This window comes from Heptranchias perlo, chromosome X, assembly GCF_035084215.1.
Source record: "Heptranchias perlo isolate sHepPer1 chromosome X, sHepPer1.hap1, whole genome shotgun sequence".
Classification (NCBI taxonomy): domain Eukaryota; kingdom Metazoa; phylum Chordata; class Chondrichthyes; order Hexanchiformes; family Hexanchidae; genus Heptranchias; species Heptranchias perlo.
The window spans coordinates 23,636,787-23,645,078 of NC_090370.1; the positions used below are offsets into that span (position 1 = coordinate 23,636,787).

At 48.2% G+C, this 8,292-nt stretch overlaps 1 non-coding gene across 1 annotated transcript; it reads left to right on the forward strand.

Annotated features, from left to right (window-relative positions):
* The first annotated feature begins 305 nt into the window (after positions 1 to 305).
* Positions 306 to 395, forward strand: trnar-ucg (transfer RNA arginine (anticodon UCG)). The gene is given in 2 exon segments: positions 306 to 342; positions 360 to 395. It is a non-coding gene; the product is annotated as a tRNA-Arg (tRNA).
* The last annotated feature ends 7,897 nt before the right edge of the window (positions 396 to 8,292 follow it).

Genomic DNA, 8,292 nt, shown 5'->3' on the forward strand with positions numbered 1-8,292 from the left:
CAGTTTCCCGATTTGACTTTGTTTTATTTCCCGTCTCTTTATTTTGCAGACTGAGTGCGAAAGCGATTGCTTTAAAGGCAAAACGTTTTGATCAAAGATTTGAACATTGTTTATTCTGATTGTAGGTTTCTCGGAGACCCAGCGGGAGTTCAGTTGTCACTTTCCGGATCAGTCGGAAACAGTCGAGCCAACTTGCTGCAATAAATGAACAACGTCAACAAAGCAAAAGGAAGAGAAAGAGACAAGCAGTGTATGAACCATCTCTGCCCAGCGTTTAGGATCATTTGGTGAATTAATTCGTCATCGGTCGCGTGGCCTAATGGATAAGGCGTCTGACTTCGGTATTAACTCAAGAGGTTATCAGAAGATTGCAGGTTCGAGTCCTGCCGCGGTCGTTTTACTCGCTGGGTGAAAATTTGTCCGACGTGCGCCCGAAATGTTTTGCACCCGACCGTTTCGAACAGTCGGATGGAACAGAAATCCCTAAATTACTTTGCTTTCAGAAATTGACTCCACATTTTCAAAATTGTAGATCTGGGTGCACGGGCAGGACATAGTGTCAAAGTGACTTTATTTCTACTGTTTGGATTCAGAAATGTTCGGCGAATCCATTGTGCTCTGTCGGTATGGGTCCGAAGCCCATCCGTGTCGTTATTGTATTGAACTTTTGTTATGGCCCACCATAAGTTTTGTACAATCAAAATGGGCTTGAAAGCTATTAATACCAATCCGACACCGGTGTTTTAAGTCTGTATCCCAGGATTGTTTATATTTTGTTGAAATGGAGAGGGACAACTTGTCTTATAAACCATGATGTGGAGATGCCGGTGATGGACTGGGGTGGACAAATGTAAGGAATCTTACAACACCAGGTTATAGTCCAACAGTTCTATTTGAAAATAAAACTGTTGGACTGTAACCTGGTGTTGTAAGATTCCTTACACTTGTCTTATCAAGTAAGACTTTCTAAAATTTAAATGCTCTGAAGCTGCATTGCCGTTTGTGTGAGAATAGATGCACCAAGTAGACTAGCGCTAATACACATTTCCTAATACAAAACACACACACATTAAACTCTTGTGCAGTATTTGTCGGAGGTCACCCACAGGAGGAGGTCAGGGCCTGGTGCATCACAGACATTACTCACGAACATTTTGTGGGAAGAGATGAGAAATGCAATAGGATAAGACCAGATAGTCTGGAGAGAGTGTGGGAATACAACACGATGAATAGAGCGAGATATAAGATGTACTGACAGGGGATAAGGAAGGGAAGATCATGACTGATACCCATGGTTTCCCTTGCAGAGACCGACGAACAAAAGATAGATGTTATTGCGCAGACGTATTGAGGGAGAAGGCGCAACAAAGTGGCTTGGCAAATGTATCAATAACATAACGTTCGGAAATAATTAAATTTATGTGGGTGCCGTGGCTTGGTGGTTAAAACACCTGTCTTATCAACCGAAGTATTTCTGAGTTCAAATCACAGCTAGTGCATTTCGCTCATGTTAAATCCCAGCGGTTCCTTTCGCAAAGTCCTCCTCACCAACATCTCGGGACTTGTGCCAAAAATTGGCCAGAGTTGTCCGACAGACAAGTCAAGTAACAGCCTGACACAGCCATGTTCATCGAATCAGAGCTTTCAGCCAAAGTCCCCGACTCTTCCATCACCATCCCTGGGGAGCTCCTGTCCCTCCGGCAGCACAGACCAACCAGCGATGGCAGCACAGTCATAAATATCTCGAAGCGAGTGTCCCTGGGAGTCCTCAACATTAACTCAGGACCACATCATGGCGTCAGGTCAAACATGGGGAAGGGAGAGAAAGACAGCCAATGGGAGGCGGGGGGGAGAGAGAGAGAGAGAGAGACAGACAATCTGTGTGTGTGTGAGAGGGGAGGGTCTGGGAGGCTCGGGTTGTGGGGGGGGAGAGTGTATGTTGGAGGTAATGAGCGGGTGGGAGAGCATGGACCGCCTGTGTCTGAGGTAACCGGCGTAACTATGGATGGGTGTGCGCAGATGGCTGACAGACTGGGCGAGAGTATTGAATGGGGGAATCAGACCTCGCCTCCTCAGGCCGCCCACTTCGCTGGGGAGGGTGAGGCTGACCAGCCTTCTGATGGGGTCTTTATGTGCAGGAACCTCAATCTGCAAACGGAACAATATTAATGAGACCCTTCTAGATTAACAGAGTTGTTTTTCAAAGAATTCCAGATGGTCAGCTTGTTTTAACATCACTCGTCGAACCACGAGGCCCCTTCATCAAGGTTGTTTTTCAAGGTTGGCCAGTTTGTGTGACCGCGCTCGTCACGATCACGGCCCACGCGCTTTCTTTGGGTTATTGTTCGGCTCCTTTGGGTCTTTGCGCCTCTTTGGTCACGTGGCTGCCTTGCCTCACACTGGGGGTGGGTGAGACGGGTCAGTCACCAATCAAAGTTTAAGAAAAAACGTCAATATTTCCCTCCTGCCAATATTCTCCCCTGGGTCCCCACTCAGAGAGCCGGGGGACAGCTCCCTCAGACGGCTCGGCTAATGCACCGTCCAGCGCTGATCCCCAGAGATTAGGAAAATCCCAGGCTCGAGCTCGGGCCTGCTGCTGAGGTTCGACTTCTTGCCTTTGACCTCGGCTCGACATGGGCTCAGTGCCCTCGGGCTTGGTAGGGGGCGGGGGTTTGCGGGGACAACATGTGAGGAGGAGAGTGTGCCTGGCAGCTCTTTAAACTGAGGAGTGGGTGACGAGGAAATTGACTAGAATGGTGCCAGGGGTGAGGGACTCCAGTTCCGGGGAAAGACTGAAGAAGCTGGGGTTGTTCCCCCGAGAGCAGTGAAGGTTAATTACATGGAATCACTTTGAGAGTACAGAACAGGGACAGGCCATTCGGCCCATCAAGGCCATGCCGGTGTTTAAGCTCCACACGAGCCTCCTCCCTCCCAACTTCATCTCCCCCTATTCTTCTATTCCTTTCTCCCTCATGTCTTTATCTGCTGTTCGCCCCAACCACTCCTTGTGGGAGTGAGTTCCACATTCTCACCACTCTCTGGGTGAAGAAGTTTCTCCTGAATTCCCTTCATGTCTTAAATGTCTTCATATCTTCTTCGATCTCTCCTTCCAATGTCCTGCCCACCTTGCTGGTCTCTGTGATCAATAGAAACTTCGAAAATAGGAGCAAGAGTAGGCCATTCGGCCCTTCGGGCCTGCTCCACCATTCAAAATTATCATGGCTGATCGTCCAACTCAGTACCCTGTTCCCGCTTTATCCCCATATCCCTTGATCCCTTTAGCATTGAGAAATATATCTATCTCCTTCGTGAATACATCTAATGGCTTGGCCTCAACTGCCTTCTGTGCGAGAGAAATCCACAGGTTCACCACCCTCTGAGTGGAGAAATTTCTCCTCGTCTCTGTTCTAAATGGCATACCCCGTATCCGAAGACTGTGACCCTTGGTTCTGTACTCCCCAGCCATCGGGAATATCCACCCTGCATCCAGTCTGTCTGGTCCTGTTAGAATTTTATATGTTTCGATGAGATCACCTCTCATTCTTCTAAACTCTATTGAATATAGGCCTAATCGACCCAATCTCTCCTCACACGTCAGTCCTGCCATCCCATGAATCAGTCTGGTAAACCTTCGTTGCACTCCCTCCGTGGCAAGGACATCCTTCCTCAGATAAGGAGAACAAAACTGCACACAATACTCCAGATGTGGTCTCACCAAGGCACTGTATAACTGCAGTAAGACATCCCAATCTTCTCACATTCCCCTTTCCCATCCTTTCCTTTATTGTCGATGTACTCAGCGTACGCCTTTTTCTTTAGTTTTAATTTTATTCATTATTCGCGGGTGACTCACCTCCTGACTCCACAAAGCCTTTCCACCATCTACAAGGCACAAGTCAGGAGTGTGATGGAATACTCTCCACTTGCCTGGATGAGTGCAGCTCCAACAACACTCAAGAAGCTCGACACGGTGAAGGTTCCCATCTCTCTCTCTCTCTCCTCCCCTGAAGGTGCTGACTCTGACTAGGTTCAGTTCTACACTCACTGGTTCCCCTCCCTCTACTCCCCTGAAGGTGCTGACTCTGACTGGGTTCAGTTCTACACTCACTGGTTCCCCTATCTCTCCTCCCCTGACGGTGCTGACTCTGACTGGATTCAGTTCTACACTCACTGGTTCCCCTCCCTCTCCTCCCCTGAAAGTCCTGAATCTGACTGGGTTTAGTTCTGCACTCATTGTTTCACTTCCCACTCTCACCTCTCCCCCTCCCCCACCACGAATGACCAGGCTCTGACTGGGTTCAGTTCTGCACTCATTGGTTCCTCTCCCTCTCTCACCCCTCTCCCCCCAAGCACGATGGTCAAGGCTCTGACTGGGTTCAGTTCCACACTCAGTGGTTCCCCTCCCTCTCCTCTCCTGAAGATGCTGACACTGGCTGGGTGTTTATGCTCTCCCCCTCATTTCGACATTCCGTCCCTCCCGATTGCTGCCGGTAAGCTGTCCATCTGTGGTATCTCCCACTTTTGGCGACGAACTCTCTCTGACCAGTCACCATTTCTCCTTCATTTAAAGACGGTCCCTAATCTGTCACTATTTCTCCTTCATTTACAGACACTCCCTGACCCGTCACCATTTCTCCTTCATTGAAAGACTCTCCCTGACCTGTCACCATTTCTCCTTCATTGAAAGGCTCTCCCTGACCAGTCACCATTTCTCCTTCATTTACAGTCACGACCTGACCCGTCAACATTTCTCCTTCATTTACAGACACACCCTAACCAGTTCTCTCCTCTCTCCGCATCTCCCACCAGATGTCCGTTCACTTGTGAACAAGGACCTTGCCATCCACAACCTTATTGCGGGTGGCTGCATCTGGAAACATAGGAACAGGAGTGAACCATTCCGCCACAGCTTGGTATCATAACCCTTAATACCCTGGCCAAACAAAAATCTATCAATCTCAATTTTCAAATTTTCAATTGACCCCCAGCCTCAACAGCATTTTGGAGTGAGGAGAGTTCCAGATTTCCACTACCCTTTGTGTGAAGAATTGCTTCTGACATCACCCCTCAACGGCCCAGCTCTAATTTTATGGTGATTCCCCCTTGTTCTAGACTCTCCCAACAGAGGAAACGGTTTCTCTGTATCGACCCTATCAAGTCCTTTAATCATCTGAAACACCTCAATTCGATCACCCCTTAATCTTGTATATTCAAGGAAAGACAAGCCTAGTCTATGCATCGATCCTCATAAATTATATAAGTGATCACTGTAAGTACAGGATAGAAATTCAGAACAGACAGTTTCAGTTTGTGTGGAACATTATTTTCTCCATAGTCCCAAGAAGATGCAAATCCCCCGTCCCACACTCTCCCTCTTTATACCTATTAAGCTGTGAATCCCCCGTCCCACACTCTAACTCCTTGTTCCCATTCAGCTGTAAGTCCCGCGTCTCGCACTCTCCGTCCTTGTCCCCATTCAGCTGTAAATCCCCGTACCACAACAATCTACCTCCTTGTTCCTATTAAGCTGTAAATCCCCAGTCCCACACTCTCCCTCCTCGTTCCGATTAAGCTGTAAACCTCCCGTCCCACACTCTCCCTCTTTGTTCCTATTAAGCTGTAAATCCCCCGTCTCGCACTCTCCCTCCTTGTTCCTATTAAGCTGTAAATCCCCCGTCCCACACTCTCCCTCCTTGCTCCTATTAATCTGTAAATCACCCGTCCCACACACTCTCCTTCCTTGTTCCCATTCAGCTGTAATTCCCCGTCTCGCACTCTCCCTCATTGTCCCCATTCAGCTGTTAATCCCCGTACCACACACTCTCCCTCCTTGTGCCTATTAAGCTGAAAATCCCCCGTCCCACACTCTCCCTCCTCGTTCCGATTAAGCTGCAAATCCCCCGTCCCACACTCTCCCTCCTTGTTCCAATGAGGCAGTAAATCCCCCGTCCCACACTCTCCCTCCTTGCTCCTATTAATCTGTAAATCCCCCGTCCCACACACTCTCCTTCCTTGTTCCCATTCAGCTGTAATTCCCCGTCTCGCACTCTCCCTCATTGTCCCCATTCAGCTGTAAATCCCCGTACCACACACTCTCCCTCCTTGTGCCGATTGAGCTGAAAATCCCCCGTCCCACACTCTCCCTCCTCGTTCCTATTCAGCTGTAAATCCCCCGTCCCACACACTCTTTCCTTGTTCCTGTTCAGCTGTAAATCCCCCGTCCCACACTCTCCCTCCTTGTTCCTATTAATCTGTAAATCCCCCCCACACACACACTATCTCCTTGACACGTCCTCACTGTTTGAAATCCAAATTCATTGCAGGCTCTAATTTTCTCCCTTTCTCTCCTGAAGGTGCAGCGTGATGGTGGGGTTCGGCCCCAGTCACTGTCTGCCCTCCAGTACCCGGCCAAGTGGTAATTCTGCAGTTGAGAGCCGAAACAGCGACCTGCCGGTATTTCGACCATCGGTAGCCGCCGTCTCTGGCTGATTCTCTCCGGCAAATCTGAGGCCAACGGTGGCAGATCAACAATAACCTGCATTCACACTGAGCGAAGTCTCAGCAACACCGAGTGCTGCTCAGGCCCTGAATCAGAGCCGGGGGACCCGGCGGACTGGCGGGCGGGGGCCCCGGACATGTATTAAACCGATCACCCAGCGCCTCCCACGTCCAACCCGCCGCTTCCCGATTTCTTCTCCCGTTTCCACCGAGTCCGACTCGAGACAAGAGACAGGGCAGAGGCGCTCCCAGAATGCGGGGCGGGCCTGGGGAGCTTGCGCCGTCTGAGCGGAAATGCAGCGCCTTGGAGAGATAGAGGGGTTTCTGGGGCGCGGGGAATGTGGGGCCGGTGTCCGCCATTAGTCGCCGGGCGTCGTTCAGTGTTTTATTGCCGGCGTCGCGCACAGAACCGTTTCTCGAAATGCAGACTGAGGAGTTCAGAGCCGGTTTGCTGAACAGACACTGACCGTACAATGTAGAACAGTGTTTTTCAAACTATTTTTCTCGTGACCCAGTGAAAGAAAAACACTTCCCCCAGGGACCCAAAACAATAATATCTTCTGACTGCAGTTTTCATCAAATCCCAATAGAGGACAATCCATGCTCGCTCTTCACTTCACTTCACTTCAAGTAATAACTAAAATTAGACATCGACGTCACTTGAAAAATATTTTAAATACAGTATTAATAAAGTAAAAAAATGTCAGGTTGAGTTTCACGTTCTTAATGTGAAGGGTTGGACTGTCGCTTGTTCATGATCTCGTTCCAATCTGGATCACACGATGAAAGCTCCACACGCATATCAGGAGCGCTGTTGAGTCGGTTTCTTTCTCTTGTTTTTAACCTTGTCAAAGTCGAAAATCCAAGTTCGCACATGTAGGTTGTTGTGAAGGGCAGCAAAAACAGAACACTAATCTGACTTAACAGAGGATATTCTTTGAAAATACTGATCCAAAAAGATGACAAACTGAATCACTTGTGGCGTGTTTTCAGTGTGCAATCACAGGTGAGTCGCACCAGCTCGTTTTCTTGCCCAGGCATCAAGTTTCGCTTCATTATTGATTCAGGGTTTTCGAAAACAAAATGACCTTTCACCCAACACTTTGCCTTCAAATTTTCAAACCTCTCTGCAGGGAAGTAGCGACTAAAATGATCAGACAGAGCAGCGAGATGGAACTGTATGACACATTTCATTTCATTCCCTTTTTCTTCATTGATGCTGTTCTCCTCAGTGTGTTGTAACAATGTTGGGAACATGGAATAGCTCGGGCGATTACTTTTCACTCCGGCTTGCCACAGTTCTAATGATTTTTGAAAGATTGTATCTGTTCACAATGTCGAAACAAATCATTGCCTCTTCCTTGTAATTTCAAATTCAGATCGTTTAAAATTGAGAACCTGTCAGCCAGGTATGACAACTTCATTAACCAACTGTCATCGGAAAACAAATTTGTCATGTTAGACTGTTTCTCTACCAGAAAAATGTGAATCTCTTCCTGAGTTCTTACACCCTTGTAAGCACCCTGCCCCGTGACAGCCATCGTACTTCAATGTGAAACAGTAAATGAGTGAGCACAGCTCCCTTTTCTCAGGATAACGCTTCAAAAAAGCTTTTACTTCAGTGAGCTTCCTTGAATGAAATTAACAATTTTCACTACTTCCTTCATTCCTGCCAAAAGATCAGGGGGAATACCCTTGGACGTCAAATCTTCGTGGTGAATGAAACAGTGATTCCAAACATCATGATCAGCTGCCTCAGATATTCTTCTCATGACTCCACTATTTCTACCTGTC